The following is a 16944-nucleotide window of genomic DNA, read 5'->3' on the forward strand; positions in this document are numbered from 1 at the left end:
GAAATGCTTTCTTGCTTATCCCATCCTTGGAAAGGTCATCGCACTTGACTTAGAGTTATGGCATTCATTGTTTGCCTGAAATTCAAAGTTCACTGGGCATTTTGTATTTCAATCTGGCAAGTCCGGCTGTAGCCCCAGATCCTAGAAGAGTACTCGGTGCATGGCAGTGCGCAGTGCATGCGAGCTCAGTAGTGTCCAACTTTGTAGCCCGTCAGGCTCCTCTGTTAATGGGATTTCCCCGGCAAGAATACTGGAGTGAGTTGCCACTCCCTTTGCCAAGGGATCTTTGCGACCCAGGGATCAAACCCAGATCTCCTGTGTCTCGTGCATTGACAGGCAGATTCTTCGCCACTGTGCCACTTGGGAAGCCTCAAGAGTTATGATGAGGGTCAAACTAAACGGCTTGTGGTAAATTTTAGGTACCTGCAGCTCTGTACTGATTTCCCTCAAAATCAGTTCTTGGATTCTTGACTTCATATTCAGTCAAATCGATCGATTGGGAACCTACTTTGGAATCCCATGGACAGAGGAGCCTGGAGGGCTACAGTCCAATGGGTCACAAAGAGTCAGGCAGGACTGAGTGACTAACCATGCAGGCACTGTGCCTCAGCTTCCTCATCTGTATAATGGGAGTGAGGATGGTATCTGTTTTGTGGGGCAGATGGAGAATAAAACAGCTGAGAGTTGCAAAGTGCTGACCACTCACCTGGTATGGAGAAAGCATTCACGGTCCAGCCGCGCTGCCTCAGTACTCATCTCTGCCTATACTTGCTGGTCCTTTGGGGACAAGTCCCTTGCCCACCTGTGACCACCTCACCCTGGCCTGTTTCCCTGTCACTCCAGGGAAGGAAGAGGGGCTGGCACACGTGACTTTAAAGTTCTGTTTCAGTTTTAAAATTTGATTGCCAGTGACTCTCTGTGTGTGTGTGTTTATGAGGAGTGAGGGTGGGTGGGATGGAGGCCGGGAAAGACACTCTGAGAAATGTTTATATTTTATGCCTTTTGATGTAATTCCAGTCAAACCAGATCTTAAAACATGCAGCAGGAAGCTCCTTTAAATGTTTAATTTGTTGTTTTTCTTAGAAATGATTATTTCCACATGAGCCCAGAGACACTCCAGTCTCATCCTGTCTTCCCTCCTTTTATTGTTCCTAAAACTCCCTGGGCGGCGGCTGTTTACTGCTGCCAATCAGGTGGGCTTTGCACAAACCATGCTCTTGGAACCAACAATTGCCCCCAAAAAGCAACACATAGAGTCCACCCAACAACACTTGGGTCCACCCCGTCCCTTGGGAAAGAGGTATATATCTTTAGGGAATTCTCTGCAGCTGGGTAAGGGGTGTCATTTAGAAGAAATCCAACCTGTAGTATTCCTTGCTAAAAGCCACAGTAATTTTTTTTTTTTTTTTGACATGGCCACACTGCTGTATTACTTATTTATGGTTGCACTGGGTCTTCATTGCTGCACGTGGGCTTTCTCTAGTTGCGGCCCCCGGGGGCTACGCTCTAGTTGTGGGGCACTGGCTTCTCATTGTTTGGTTTCTCTTGTTTCAGAGCACAGCCTCTAGATGCTTAGGCTTCAGTACTTGGGTTTTATTAGTTGTGGCTCATGGGCCCTTGAGTGTGCAGCCTCAGCAGCTGTGGCTCCCGGGCCCTAGAACACGGCTCAGTTGTTCCACGGCTTGTAGAATCTTCCCAGACCAGGGATTGAACCCTTGTCCCCTGCATTGGTGGGTGGTTTCCTATCCACTGAGCCACCCGGGAAGTCGTCACAGTAATGTTTTATAAGATAGATTAAGAAGAAGAAGACCACCTGGGGTGGGGATGTGGGGGCAGTGTGGAACTAGATTTCTTGGGGGATCTTCTCAGTGTTCAATTTTTGATGCCAACAACTTAGTCTTGGTTTCGAAGAACAATGGAGTGAAGAAGAAAAAGAATGAGATAACTTTAATAAGAATTGGGGCAAGAGATACTTGTGATCTTTAAAAGACTTAAACCCCAACCATGTCAGAGGTGGCTGCATCCCCAGCCTTTCAACTGGTAACCCAGGAGGGTGTCACAAGGAACTGGAGAATATTTATGAATGGGGCAGGGTGGGGTTAATGCCTGACCTGAAAGCCAGCATCAAAGGTTTGTTCTTTACAAGGGAGCAAGGATAACAGGAGCCCCTGTGATGAGCTGGGGAACCTCTGGAGGTGGGTCTTCAGGATTCTACACCCAGGCTGAGGCTAGGCTCTGGTCGCTGATGGGGTCAGAGAAGGGGCTTGAGCCCATGGATGTGTGAGGGGGTCCCTCTGCAGGGGAGACTTCCTGATGGTCAGGATGTGGTGGGGGCATGATGGTGGGACTTGGGACAAAGCATATAACTCTCTGAGCCTCGGTTTCTCCCTCTGTAATTGGAGGGTGACTTTCAGCTTATAATGTTCCTGTGAAGGTGAGACAAGCTAATGGGGGTAAAACATGCGCAGTGAAGAGCAGTAGTAGGACTTCAGAATGGAATATGCATCATTGCTGTTTTCTGGTTATAACCGGGGTTTCTAAACCTTGACCCTATTTTGACAGCTTGATCCAGATCCTTCTCCACTGTGGGCTGTCTTGTGCACTGTCGAGTGTTTAGCATCATCCCTGGCTTCTATGTACTAGAAGCCAGTAGCACCTCCCCCTGACCCCCAGTAGGGACAGCCAAAAATGTCTCCAGTCATTGCCAAGTGTCCCGTGGGGGAGGGGCAAAATCCACCCTTCATATAACCAAGTTATATAACTAAAATGCATGCCTATTGCAAACTAATAGGCTCCCAGGTGGTGCATTGGTAAAGAATCCATCTGTCAATGCAGGAGACACAAGAGATGGAAGTTTGATCCCTGGGCCAGGAAGATCCCCTGGAGTAGGAAATAGCAACCTGCTCCAGTATTTTTATCTGGAAAATTCCATGGACAGAGGAGCCTGACAGACCACAGTCCATGGAGTTGCAAAGAGCTGGACATGACTGAGCACACACACACATATTTTAAACAAAACTGAGACTAAAAACTGTTATAGACCAATATAGAAGAATGTAAAGAAGAAAGAGGAGAGTGAAAAAGTTGGCTTAAAGCTCAACATTCAGAAAACGAAGGTCATGGCATCCGGTCCCATCACTTCACGGGAAATAGATGGGGAAACAGTGGAAACAGTGTCAGACTTTATTTTGGGGGGCTCCAAAATCACTGCAGATGGTGACTGCAGCCATGAAATTAAAAGACGCTTACTCCTTGGAAGGAAAGTTATGACCAACCTAGATAGCATGTTGAAAAGCAGAAACATTACTTTGCCAACAAAGGTCTGTCTAGTCAAGGCTATGGTTTTTCCTGTGGTCATGTATGGATATGAGAGTTGGACTGTGAAGAAAGCTGAGGGCCAAAGAATTGATGCTTTTGAACTGTGGTGTTGGAGAAGACTCTTGAGTGTCCCTTGGACTGCAAGGAGAGCCAACCAGTCCATTCTAAAGGAGATCAGTCCTGGGTGTTCTTTGGAAGGAATGATGCTAAAACTGAAACTCCAGTACTTTGGCCACCTCATGAGAAGAGTTGACTCATTGGAAAAGACTCTGATGCTGGGAGGGATTGGGGACAGGAGGAGAAGGGGATGACAGAGGATGAGATGGCTGGATGGCATCACCGACTGGATGGATATGAGTTTGAGTGAACTCCGGGAGTTGGTGATGGACACGGAGGCCTGGCGTGCTGCGATTCATGGGGTCACAAGCAGTCGGATACGACTGAGCGACTGAACTGAACTGAACTATCTAGAAATTCCAGTATCACCATGTTTGCATTTAAATGTATATATTTACAGAGATTTTTCTATGCAAACAAACACATGGCATACACACACACACACACACACACACACACACACACACACCAACAACACATATGTCACTGTTTTCTTTTAGGGCTTTGAGCAGTGGGTCTCATACCTGAGTGTGTATCAGAATCATGCTTTTTCAAACACAGACTCACTCCCTGTTTCTGAGACTGACAATCTGCATTTTGAGTATGTTCCATGGTGATCTGGGGAATACACTGAGAACCACTAACTTTGATCCATATTTCTCAAAACCTGTGTGTCAGTCACTACTGAATCTATACGAGGTCATTTTAGATGATTTACAGGCATGGTATTAAGTGATATTTCATTCCATCAAAAGAGTTATTCTTGTTTTCAAATTCTTTTCTAAATTTTCTGCTTATATCAAAGAGCCAGATTCAGTTTGAGGTTTGTCTGTCTTCATGCTTCTCTAACATTTGCAAGTCTTTCTCCTTGCTTACTTATTATTTTTAATAAAAAGAAAAAAGGCTTCAAACTTAGAGACTTCACTGACACTGCTTGTCTAGCAAGGATTTAATGGTATTATTTAGTTTTGCTGTATTTGTTTAGTTAATAGTCATCAGGAAGGGCAAGTGATATTGGTTAACAGCAGTGATATGAACTTTTCTTTCAAAATTAAGTCCCTAAAATAAGTCATTTAAAAAGAAAAACAAGTAAATAAAGTGTAGGTGGCAAGGTATGGGGGAAACGCTTTGCGGAGGGCACTGGAATGACTGAAATCTGGGGAACGTTTGATGTACTAATTACACGTTTCTGATTCCCACCCCAGCTGACGGCAGTGTGACCCTGGCACCCAGGAAAGTTCCTTCCTATCTCTGGGGGCCAGTCTGCCGGCCGCTACATCTTCTCCGAGGCCTGGAGGACCGGGATGGTCCAAATCTCACTGTGATTGGCTGGCATCAGGCTCCAGGTATGGGACACGCAGCAGGGCCTCTTCCCTCTGTTTTGCCTCTGAGCACTGAGACACATTCCTTGAGTCCTTCTGGACTCCCCATCAGCAGCTGGCCTGTTTTTTGTGGCCTTGGCCAGGCTGGGCTCACTTCCTGATGTGCTGTGCCTTTGGTGCTCGCCTTTGGCGTGCAGAGATGAAGCTTTGCTTCTTGTTTGTTGGTGGCCATGTTACACGGCATGTGGGATTTTTGTTCCCCGACTAGGGATTGAACCGACATCTCCTGCACTGGAAGGCAGAGTCTTAACCCCTGGGCTACCAGGGAAGTCCTGAAGTTTTCTTCTTCATCAACTCCTGCCCTGCTCTCCTGAGCTTGGCACTCTCCTGACTATAAAATTCTTCAGCAGAAGCACTCTCTCCCAAAATGGGTGATGGAGAAAATTCAGACTTTTTGGCCTGATTTTAAGGCCATTTATCATCTGTCTACTCAAGCTGGCTTCATGGATAGATATTCACACCGGGCTCAGTACTCAGAAGGGCCCAGTGCTGGACTGAAGGGTCTGCTGTTGCTGTCTGGAAGTTCTTATTTATTTATTTTCACATCATTCCTTATATATCTTTGCTAGCTTTTTATTGGTTAGGTCGCATTATGCATGTCTCCACACCCAAAGTAAATTTTTGAAAACCACTGGATTTGAAAATAACACACCATGACTTAGTCAACGAAGAGTTCTAACATGTACCTACATGTACAGTCAATGAACTTAAGCGAAAGATAGAATATTCAGAAGTCGAATATTCAGCTAAGTCATTTAGGATACCTGCTTGGCAGGAGAGGAGAGATCAGGACTCTGGTAGCTATGTGATTAAGCAGCTCATTATGTATCTTGTGAGGACTGGAGTGGTGGCAATTCTTAGCAGCTCTTTTTTTTTTTTTAGCTTTTTTTTTTTTAAGCTTATTGTTGTTCAGTCTGTCAGTCGTATCTGACTCTTTGTGACCCCATAGATTGCAGCACAGCAGGCTTCGCTGTGCTTTACCATCTCCTGGAGTTTACTCAAACTCATGTCCATTGAGTCACTGATACCATCCAACCATCTCATCCTCTGCTGCTCCCTTCTCCTCCTGCCGTCAATCTTTCCTAGCATCAGGGTCTTTTCCAGTGAGTCAGCTCTTTGCATTGGGTGGCCAAAGTATTGGAGCTTCAACTTCAGCATCAGTCCTTCCAATGAATATTCAGTGTTGATTTCTTTTAGGATTGACTGGTTTGAACTCTTTGCAGTCTAAGGGACTCTCAAGAGTCTTCCCTAGCAAGACAGTTCGAAGGAATCAGTTCTTCGGTGCTCAGCCTTTTTATTGTCTAGCTCTCACATCCATACATGACTACTGGAAAAACCATAGGTTTGACTAGATGGATCTTTGTCAGCAAAGTAATGTCTTTGCTTTTTAATATAGTGTTTAGGTTTGTCATTGCTTTCCTTCCAAGGAGCAAGCATCTTTTAATTTCATGGCTGCGGTCTTGAAATTTTAGCTGATTAGGAGACTTAAAATATATATATATATATTTGTTTATTTATTCGGCTGCACTGGTCTTTGTTGCAGCACATGGTATCCTTAGTTGTGGCATATAAATTCTTAGTTGTGACATGTGGGATTTAGTTCCCTGACCAGAGATTGAACTTGGGCCTCCTCCACTAGGAGCTAGGAGTCTTAGCTACTGGACCACTAGGGATGTCTCCTTAGCAGCTCTAAACCAGGGACACCCCCGGCGGCCCGTGGCCCCCCCGCCAGTTTTGTTTTGCACTGGGCCCTGCCCTAGGGCTTCCCTGCTGGCTCAGTGGTAAAGAACCTGCTTGCTAATGCAGGAGACATAAGAGATGTAGGTTTGATCCCTGGGTCGAGAAGATCCCCTGGAGGAGGGCATGGCAACCCACTCCAGTATTCTTGCCTGGAGAATCCCATGGACAGAGAAGCCGGGCAGGCTACACAGTCCATGGGGTCACAATGAGTTAGACACGACTGAAGTGACTTAGCATGCTGCACAGGGATGAACTAGGGTTCCCAAGAAAGGCCAAACTCTGTCTCAAAAAGCCTCTCAGATCCAGCCACACCCCCTTGACTTCTCATCGATAGCAGACTTTCAGATTTGAAGAAAGATATCAGACTTTTAAAGGTTGACAGCAATTAACGTTTTTTAAAAAGAAAACACAAATCCAAAGTAAGAGACTTTCTACAAAAAACTAACCTGGACTCTTCAAAGACACCCATGTCTTAAAAGACAAAAACCGAAAATGACAGCAGAGTAGTCCTAGATGAAAGGAGATGGAGGAGATACGACAGCTAGGTGCCAGGCAAGGGACGACAATGGACATTATGGGGACAGCTTGGGGACAAGGACTGTGTATTAGGTAATAGAACGTGTTCTACTATGTTTGTATGGTAAGAGTATGGGTGCCTGTGTGCTAAGTTGCCTCAGTCTTGTCCAATTCTTTGTGACCCCATGGACTGCAACCCACCAGGCTCCTCTGTCCATGGGCTTCTCCAGGCAAGAATACTGGAATGGGTTGCCATGCCCTCCTCCAAGGGATCTTTCCAACCCAGAGGCCCAACCTGCATCTCATATTGTCTCCTGCATTGGCAGGCGGGTTCTTTACCACTAGCCTCACCTGGGAAGCCCATGATAATATAATTGTGTGCTATTATCATGCTAATATGTGCAATGTTTATATAATATTTCATGCAGAACAGTGCTAGAACTGTATTGTGGTAATATAAGGGAATGTCCTTAGTAGACATATATATACACACATACATATACATATACGCTTTGTGAGCCTTCTAGTCCTAGTTCATGACATTTATGTTAAATTATCTGACACACAGGGAACTTTCTGCCTGGATTTTAAGTCTATGAAACCTCTCCAACCCCTCAGAGTTAACCCAGTAACTTGTACTGGGCACTTAATAACAATTTGGGCCACTGGTTAGACCTAGGTGCCTTTTTTTCTTCTCTCGATTAGGCTGTGAATAGAGAAGGGAACATTTCTTCCTTACTTTGGTATTCGTCTCCACTTTTCCCTCTATTATTAGGACTAGAATGAACTGTTGGGTTTGAAAGCCCCCAAATGACAGAAATTTGGACAAGAGAAGCATTTATGTCTCTCATATGCTTAAAAGATCAGTGGGTCAGGGGATTCATGTCTTGAGTGGCCAGCATGCAGAGTCCCATGATGAGCCCTCGCTGAGAACCATGGGCCTCACCTCCACTTTCCTCACCAGCAATGTCCTGACACTCCCCCTAGCTTCACCTCTTTGAAACTTTTAACTTTGTGAAAGCACTCCATGGAGAGAACTGCTCTGTATTTTTGCCCTACTGTAAAGGAGTTCCTAAGGACAACTCATGGCCCAAGATGACTTCTGGAGCTCCAGCCATCACATCCACATTCCAACCACCAGGAAACAGAAAAGGACAAAGAAAAATGTGAAGAAAGGTTATGTGCTACCTGACTTTTTGGAGAGTCCCAGAAGCTTTCACATGATCCTGCCATTTGTATCACATTTGATAAATTTAGTTGCATGGCGATGGCTAGCAGGAAGGGAGGCTGAGAAATGTAGTCTTTATTCTAAGAGACCACGTGCCCACCTGAAGTACAGGGATTGTGTTCCGGCTGAAGAGGAGAATGGTGACACCAAGGGACAAATAGAAGTCTCTGCCACACCCCTAAACCAGCAGAGGAGCTGACATATACTTAATCAAAAGTCAGCAAACTCCATCCCATGGGCCAGATCTGGCTAGCTGCCTGTTTGTTTACAGTCCATGAGCTAAGAACAGTTCTTAGATTTTTCAGTGATTGCATTTTAGGTAGTTACAAGAGAACTTACATAACAGCCTCCATGTCACTTTTTAGCCAGTAAAGCCTAAAATATTTACTATTAATATCTGGCCCTCTAGGAAAACTTTTGCTGACCTCCTGTATTAGATGCTTAATAATAATACATTCTTTTAAATATTTACCTTTTCAAGTATGTCCTAGTCGTTTGCTATGTGCCAAGCCCTGAAGATGTAGCAGCAAGCTACCCTCACAGGACTCTAGGGCTGGTAGGGGACAGAGATAAGCAATAGCTAGTGAAATATAATTGATTACAATTGTACTTTGTACTGTGAAGCAGTATGGGGTGCTATGAATGCATAGGATGAGGCCACCTAATCTACTTGGAGCAGGCCAGAAAGGACTGCTTATCTGAAATCTGAAGAAGAAGGAGTTAGTTAACCTGGTTAGCCCGGTGGGGTGTGTGAGTGTGTGTGAGTGTGTTGAGAGGAGGAGCCTTTCAGGCATAGGGAATAAGGATGAAGACCACAAGAGGGGAAGATCTTGATTTCATCTAGAAGTGACCAATGGCCTGTGTGTGCTTTGTAAGAATGAAGGGAGAGGGAAGCAGGGCAGCACAGAAATGAAGGAAATCCTCTCCTGGGATGTGCAGGAAATGTATCAGCTGGGGTGATTCACACTGTCTCCATCTGTTTCTGTTTCCAGCGGCCTCTCAAATCCCATGAAATAGCCATTTCTAAAATGTACCCACTGTCTTCCTTTCTTTTCATCCCTACCGCCTTCCACTGAGCCTCTTATAGGAAAAAAAAAAAAAAAAGCAGGAATTCCAGTAAGACTGGTCCAGCCACATGGAAAGCGGCCCAGAAAACTGCTTGGTGATGGCTGCAAATGCCGTGAGAAGAAAATTATCCTATAATTGAAGGGGAAATTCTTTCTTAGGATTGTTGGAGAGTTCTACAAGCTTCTTTCATCTGTGGCTTGCTCCATGCTTTAATTAATTTGGATTCAGGAGGTTTCCCAAGCCTCTGGTTGTACCATCTCCCTGGGAGATCAGTCCTTCTGTTGCAGGGAAACTGAGGCCATAGAGACCCTGGAGCTTTGGGACAGGTCCTGTGTCAGAGAGCTGGTTTCTGAGCATGCTAAAGCTCAGGCTTTCAGGAAAGAACTCAACAGCTGTTCCAGAGAAAAGGAAGAGTTTCTACTCTAAAACAAAACAACTTTTTGTTATAAAACTGGTTAAATCCCATTTTACATAGGACTGGAAAAACAACAACAACAACAACATATAAGCACTTGAAATTCATGAGCCCTTTTTATATTACAACTGGCTAAGGAAAATCCTGATATCACCACTGAGTTATTCTCTTCTTCCTTGATTTTTAACTGAAGCCCTACTCAAAAACTAGCTTAAACAAAAATGGCAGTTTGTTGGCTTCAGTAAGCAAGAACATCTAGGAGGCAGATCTGCCTTCAGGCACGTCTGGTTCCATGGGTTTAAGTGATGTCACCAGAGCTCGCTCTCTCTCTTCCTCAGGTATTCTCTCTCTTTTCTGCTTTCTACTATGAAGCCGCCTTCAGGGGCCCACAGAGGTTTTTTGCAACCTATGACTTCTTCCCAATAGATCTATGAAAATACCGAGAGAACAGTTCTGAGAGGCACAAAGATGGTGAGGAACTTCAAAGAACTTTGCTCATGGTTCTGACAATATCCTTCCCTTGGGTGTTTCAAGAAACTTTGGTAAAGTTTCCAATTACTTTCAACCTTTTGCCTTCTTAATGGATTGTTTCTTTGAAACTATGTAGAAAAACAGACACAAACCAGTCGCCCCTTGCCTACAAAGTTATTACAATTACCTATCATTTGGGAGTGTGTCTTCTTCACTTGGTTCCAAAGTATTTCTGTATAATTGTGGTGGTGGTGTGGTGGGCAGCATAATTTATATGCGTTTTGGAGCCGATGGACTTGGGTCTGAATTCTGCTGTTTTTATTCTTGTAAAGTGTGTGGCCTTAAATAAGAAGGAAGGGAAGAGGGAGAGAAAGAATTCTCTCCATACTTGAACTGAAAGCCTGATGCTCCTTGCTAATTGGACCACCTCTGTCTGACCCATGCCCAGTGGCCAGGGAAATGCAGTGTGCTTATTGGCTTAGGTCTGAGTCACTTGAACCAATCATGGTGGAAGGCTGGGAGGGAGCATTCTGATTGGCTTAGGCAGATGGCGGTGGCTGCAATCAGAGGGTGGAGGTGTGAACATCCTGCTGGCCTATGAGGTCACCGAGCCCAGGGCCGGGTCCCAGCAGTCAGGCTGTACCACCTCACTGTGCAGGACAGTGTAGTCCTTAGGGGTGGCGGAAATGGCCATTGGGTCATATTGGCTTCCTCGCTTGTGGTCTGGGGCTCTGTTTTCCTGGACGCCATGTCCTCTGCCGCATCACCCATCTACTACATCTCCGTGCTCCCTAACAGCATCCCGAAACCAGGATTCTACCACATTCTGAGCCCACGACTTCTCCTGAACTCAGGGACAGTCCTAACTGTGACAGTTTGGAGGCTAGACGGTTTTGTTTTCTCCTTGGCAAAACATGAATGTTGTCTAATAAGAAAATGAAACTTTTTTTTTTTTTTTAATTAGAAGAAAGCTGGGAGGGAGGGGACTTGTAAAAATAAAAGCACAAATCCCAACTTTAGTAGCAAATTGTATTTCAAATAGCTCTTAACAAACTAGGCTTGAAACAGTTCTACAGGAGCCATCCAGATGCACAGGAATTGTTTCTCACAAAGGCAGCACCAAAGGAAGGATGCAAGCAGGGAGATTCTCAAGGGAAAAGACCCTCCAGGCTTCTGAGGCTGCGATTATAGTAATTGCTGCCAATGCCCATGGTTTCCTGAGGGCTTACTGTGTGAACGGTTACCTATTCATGCTATCTATCATCCTCCCTAAGGCCTCCTAGCACACATCAGGCACCTGAGGCTCAGAGGTCAGGGGCTTGCCTCAGGGCCTGTGGTTTGCAGTCGTAGGGCTGGCACCCAAGTCCGTGATTCTTTCTCCAGAGCTTTCTAACCACTGTTATTCCCTGCCTCCCTTCAGATCTGGGACTTGAGAAAGTTTGCCGGCTGTGTTTTCTGGAGTGAGCTGGGGCCTGAGGCAGATGGAGCCTCCCTTTCTGGTGTCTGTAATCTGTTGGGTTTTGGTTTGGTTCCCGCAGGTCTGTTTCAAGCTGGCTGGAGAAGGGGTCTTATTCTTTTTTTACTTCCTGTTCCCTGAGTTGCAGTTGCTCAGTCATTCAGTCATGTTTGCCACCCCATGGACTGTAGCCCAGCAGGCTCCTCTGTCCATGAGATTTCCTAGGCAAGAGTACTGGAATGGGTTGCCACTCCCTTCTCCAGGGGATCTTCCCAACCCAGGAGTTGAACACAGGTCTTCTGCATCGGCTGGTGGATTCTTTACCACTTGAGCCACTTGGGAAGCCCCCTGCTCCTGAATTCCTCCACAAATAAGTCGGCTCCAACAAACCTGGAGTCATCTAACTTTTGGCGTATTTTATTTATTTGTTATTCTAAAAATATGTATTTATTTATTTGGCTGTGCTAGATCTTAGTTGTGGCACACAGGATTTTTTTTTTTTTAATAATTGTGGCATATGGGATTTTTAGTTGCAGCATGTGGGATCTAGTTCCCTGACCAGGGGTCAAATGTGGGTCCCTTGCATTGGGAGATGAAAGTCTTAGCCACTGGACCACTTTAGGGTGTATTTTAGATGAGAGGGAAGCAGTGTACTGTTAACCCTTCCAATGGGCAAGATCCCTGGACTTGGGGAGCAATGAGAGTGCATTTTCATCCTGACTTTGTGGGAAGAGGCGGACTAGAAAGGGTCAAGATAATCTCATGGAGAGATAAGTGCTAAAAAGTCAAGAAAGCAAGATGAAGTGGTCGAGGGGGACGGCTTCAGATGGGATTAGGCAGGACCTCTCTGAGGAGGTCCCTCTCTAAGCAGAGTCCTGAATTGAGGGGAGGAACCAGCCATGGGAGAGTCTGGGGAGAGAATCTTGCAGGCAGGTGGAACAGCAGGTGTTAAGATTTGGAGGGTGAACACAAGCTAGCCAGATGAGAGGGGCAGGGGACGTGGGAGGAAAGGCCCCCCTGGAAGAAGGAACTGTATGACCTGGAATGTCTCTGGCCTGCTACGTCACTTCAGTCGCGTCTGACTCTGTGCGACCCCATAGATGGCAGCCCACCAGGCTCCCCCATCCCTGGGATTCTCCAGGCAAGAACACTGGAGTGGGTTGCCATTTCCTTCTCCAATGCATGACAGTGAAAAGTGAAAGGGAAGTCGCTCAGTTGTGCCCAACTCTTAGCGACCCCATGGACTGCAGCCTACCAGGCTCCTCCATCCATGGGATTTTCCAGGCAAGAGTACCGGAGTGGGGTGCCATTGCCTTCTCCGTGGAATGTCTCTAAGCCCTTGAAAGTTTCTGCTGTTGTCAGCTATGACATCATCTGAGTCTATGCCCATTAGTCTCCCCAACCTGGTAACATAGGGGTCCACTCGGTGGCGAAAGAACATGGTCTTTGGGGCCCTAAAGGGCGGTGAAGGGGGAGGCACTGTGGGTGCACCCTGCTCTACTTGGGGAATGGAAGTTGCAGGTTGGGAGAGAGAGTTGACTCCATCCCACTCAGATTCGGATCAAAGGGACCAGAGCGACAATCCACCGTGTGTGGCAGGCACAGAGAGCCCCCCATGGGGACCCTGGAGCTGCTTACTAACTAGCTGCTTCACTCGGGCTCAGCAGCCTGTGAGGCCAACAGCCCGGAGGGGTGCAGCCTGCCTTGCTGCCAGGCTCAGAATGCCAGGAGGAAAGAAGAGCAGGCTTTGCTGAGAAAGCATGAGTAGTCACTTATGAAAATGCTTTCTGGTTTTTTTTTCTCTTGCTTTTCCTCTTTCCAGTTCAGAGCAGAAGGCACCGCCTTATCCTGGAGGCAACATCAGGTTGTTTTTCAAAAGTGAAAACTGATATTTGCTCTCTGAGCTGTGTTGATTTTCATTTTAGTGGCCCTCCAGGCAAGCAAATAAGAAAATATCAGTTTCTGGGATGGGAGAACTGAGAGATGCCATAATTGAGGGGGCAGCAACCCAAAATTTAATATGGATGATTTGTTTAAATATTCACTGGATCTGTTTAAACTTTCCAAATAACCAAAATTATATCCTGGGGAGGCTGTAGGGTGCATAGGTCAAGTGCACGGGTCATGAACACTTGAGTTTTAGTCTTCCTTTTGCCTTTTACTAGCCCTAAGAATTCGGGCAAGTTCTTTATCTTTATATGGCTTTCCTGGGGGCTCACACAGTAAAGAATCTTCCTGCAATATAAGAGACCTGGGTTCGATCCCTGGATTGGGAAGATCCCCTGGAGGAGGAAATGGCAACCCACTCCAGTATCCTTGCCTGGAGAATTCCACGGACAGAGGAGCCTGGCAGGCTACATCCCATGAGGTTGCAAAAAGTGAGACACGATTGAGTGACTAGCACACACTCATCTTCATAAGTCTTGGTTTACTTGTGTTACAAAATGGAAATAAGGGACCTCCCTGGTGGTCCCTGATAGCTCAGTTGGTAAAGAATCCGTCTGCAGTGTGGGAGACCTGGGTTTGATCCTTGGGCTGGGAAGATCCCCTGGAGAAGGGAAAGGCTACCCACTCCAGTATTCTGGCCTGGAGAATTCCATGGACTGTATAGTCCGTGGGGTTGCAAAGAGTCGATGCGCCTGAGCGACTTTCATTCACTGGTAGTCCAGTGGTTAAGACTGCACTTCCTGTGCAGAGAGTTCGAGTTTGATCCTTGGTCAGGAAATTAAGATCCCTTGTGCCGTGAGGCATGGTTGAAAAAATTAAAAACATAAATAAATTTTAAAAAAGGAAATAAAATCAATTTCTAGGTATTCATTCATACAAATGCATTTGAATGTCAATATACATGTATAATTTTTAGTTTAAAAAATGGAAATAATAAATCTTTCTCTTAGAATTGTCGTACCTGGCAAATAATAGATGGACAGTGTCTGCTTGAATATACATAAGGTGTTTGGGGTTGTGCTGGGGCACGACAGCAGCTCATGAAATTTAAGCATTGGTATAACAATAATAATTAGTGTAGTAGTCATGCTAATGAGGGGTAGATACTAGAGTCAGACTATCTGAGTTACCTGGCTCTGCTACTTACCAGCTTTGTGGCTCTAGTCAAGTTAGTTGACTTCTCTGAGCCTCAGTTTTCTTGACTACAAAATGGAGATGATAGTAAAACATGGTTATGAGGATGACATGACTAAGAACTTAGAATTGAACTAGATGCAGGGTGAGCAGTATGTGAATGCTGCTGCTGCTGCTGCTGCTAAGTTGCTTCAGTCGTGTCCGACTCTGTGCGACCCCATAGACAGCAGCCCACCAGGCTCCGCCGTCCCTGGGATTCTCCAGGCAAGAACACTGGAGTGGGTTGCCATTTCCTTCTCCAAAGCATGGAAGTGAAAAGTGAAAGTGAAGTCGCTCAGTCGTGTCCAACTCTTAGCGACCCCATGGACTGCAGCCTACCAGGCTCCTCCATCCATGGATACTGTTATATTATTATGAATAGTGTATTGTTCCAGTGCTAGAGAGTATTCTTTCTGAGAGCAGGGACTTGGTCCTATTCTCCACTATATCCCCAGTGTCTGCAACAGTGCTGAGCACACAGTAGGTGCTAAGTAAAATTTCACCAAATTTGTTGAATAAATGAGATGGAAGGAAAAGAATCATTTCTGTGTTTCTCTGCAGATGGAAAGATCCTGAGCCCCTCTATATGCTAAGAACAGTGATAAGTCTAGAATGGAGTCCCCTCTCCCCTGCCTCCAAGTAGGTGACTTTCACGTTCACATCTCTTGCCCCAAATATACAGAGCACTCAGCAATGGGAAGCAAGGGCTCCTTGGTTCCCTATGTACTCACAGTGCTAAATAGGAACTCTGTCTCCACCATGCATCTCCCAGCAGGGTCACCCCTGGCTCGGGAGCCTGGAATCTCATTGGAGACTCATGGTCAGTTCATTTGCATCTCTAGGGCCTTCCCAGGGAAGGTGGATGAAATAGTACCGATGCATGTAGATGACACCAATTATTCCATTTTGATGGAGCTTTGTGTTCACACATCTGACTGAAGGGGAGAATAAAGGGGTACACACAGGCTAGGGCATACAGGCTACTGAGGGGCAGAGCGAGATGAGAAGATGAGCCAGCTAAGGAACCACAGAGCATTCCTAGGATACTGACTTAGGCTGGCAGTGTGAGACCATCCCTCAAGGAATTATTGATTGTCACCAGACTGCCTCCGTAGAAGGGCGTGCCAGTGAACTGTGGGGCTGCTGAGATGGGCCAGACCTGAATTGCTCTACAGAATAAACCTTGGAGTCCTTATAGCATTGCTTCTGTGCTTGAAAGCCAGTAGAACTTTTATTCTGCTTCCCAAAGTGGTCATGTCTGGGGCAGGTAGTGATGTGTCAGTGTGTACAGCTGTAGCTTAAACATGGCATGTAGTTCAAAGCTGGTTAGAAACCCTTTTAAGACAATTTAATACAAGTATCAATGAAGTAGGATGATCAACTGTTTCATAGATTTTTAAGTTAAAACACAGGACTTCAAAAAAAATGTTAAGTCCGTTCCAGTCAGATCATCCAGATTCTCAGAGAACTTGTTTGCTTTTCTCTCAGCAATTAGAAATATTCTGGCGGACACATTTATGAAATACTGGTATTCTTAAAACCCTGAAATGGGACCTAGCCAATTGGCCATCTCCCCTTAATTCTTCCTGTGAGACTGATTTCTGGAAGGAGTTGACGTCTTTGATCTTGAACTCCCTCAGAGAAGCAGGCTAGAGTTAAGCTATTATTAGCACTGATGGGGCATTTAGAAGGAGAGTTTTTTGGTTTCTGGGACAAAACCCAATCAAAACTGGTTAAAGCCAAAAAAGGACACTGTTTGGCTCGCAGAATTTGGAAACACAAGGATGGATTCATGGATTCATATGTGGTCATCAAAGTGTACATTCTCTCCCTCTTTAAAGCTCTTCTCTCTCTTTCTCTATCTGGCCTCTTGATATTTTTCTACAGAGGGACTTCCTTTATGCAGCTGTGCAAAAGTGGGAGGGTCATAGACACTGACCACAGCCAAATTTACACACAAGGCAACCTTGTCCCATGGCCAGCCCAGAGACACTAGAGGGCTCAGATTTCTCAGGGTCTGCCCATAAAATCCCAGGGCAGGGGTCTGATTGGTCCAGCCTGGCTCATGTGCATGTGCCTAGGCCAATCATAATGGCCAGGGAAATGACACACT

Source organism: Oryx dammah, unplaced genomic scaffold, assembly GCF_014754425.2.
Source record: "Oryx dammah isolate SB20612 unplaced genomic scaffold, SCBI_Odam_1.1 HiC_scaffold_10, whole genome shotgun sequence".
NCBI lineage: Eukaryota > Metazoa > Chordata > Mammalia > Artiodactyla > Bovidae > Oryx > Oryx dammah.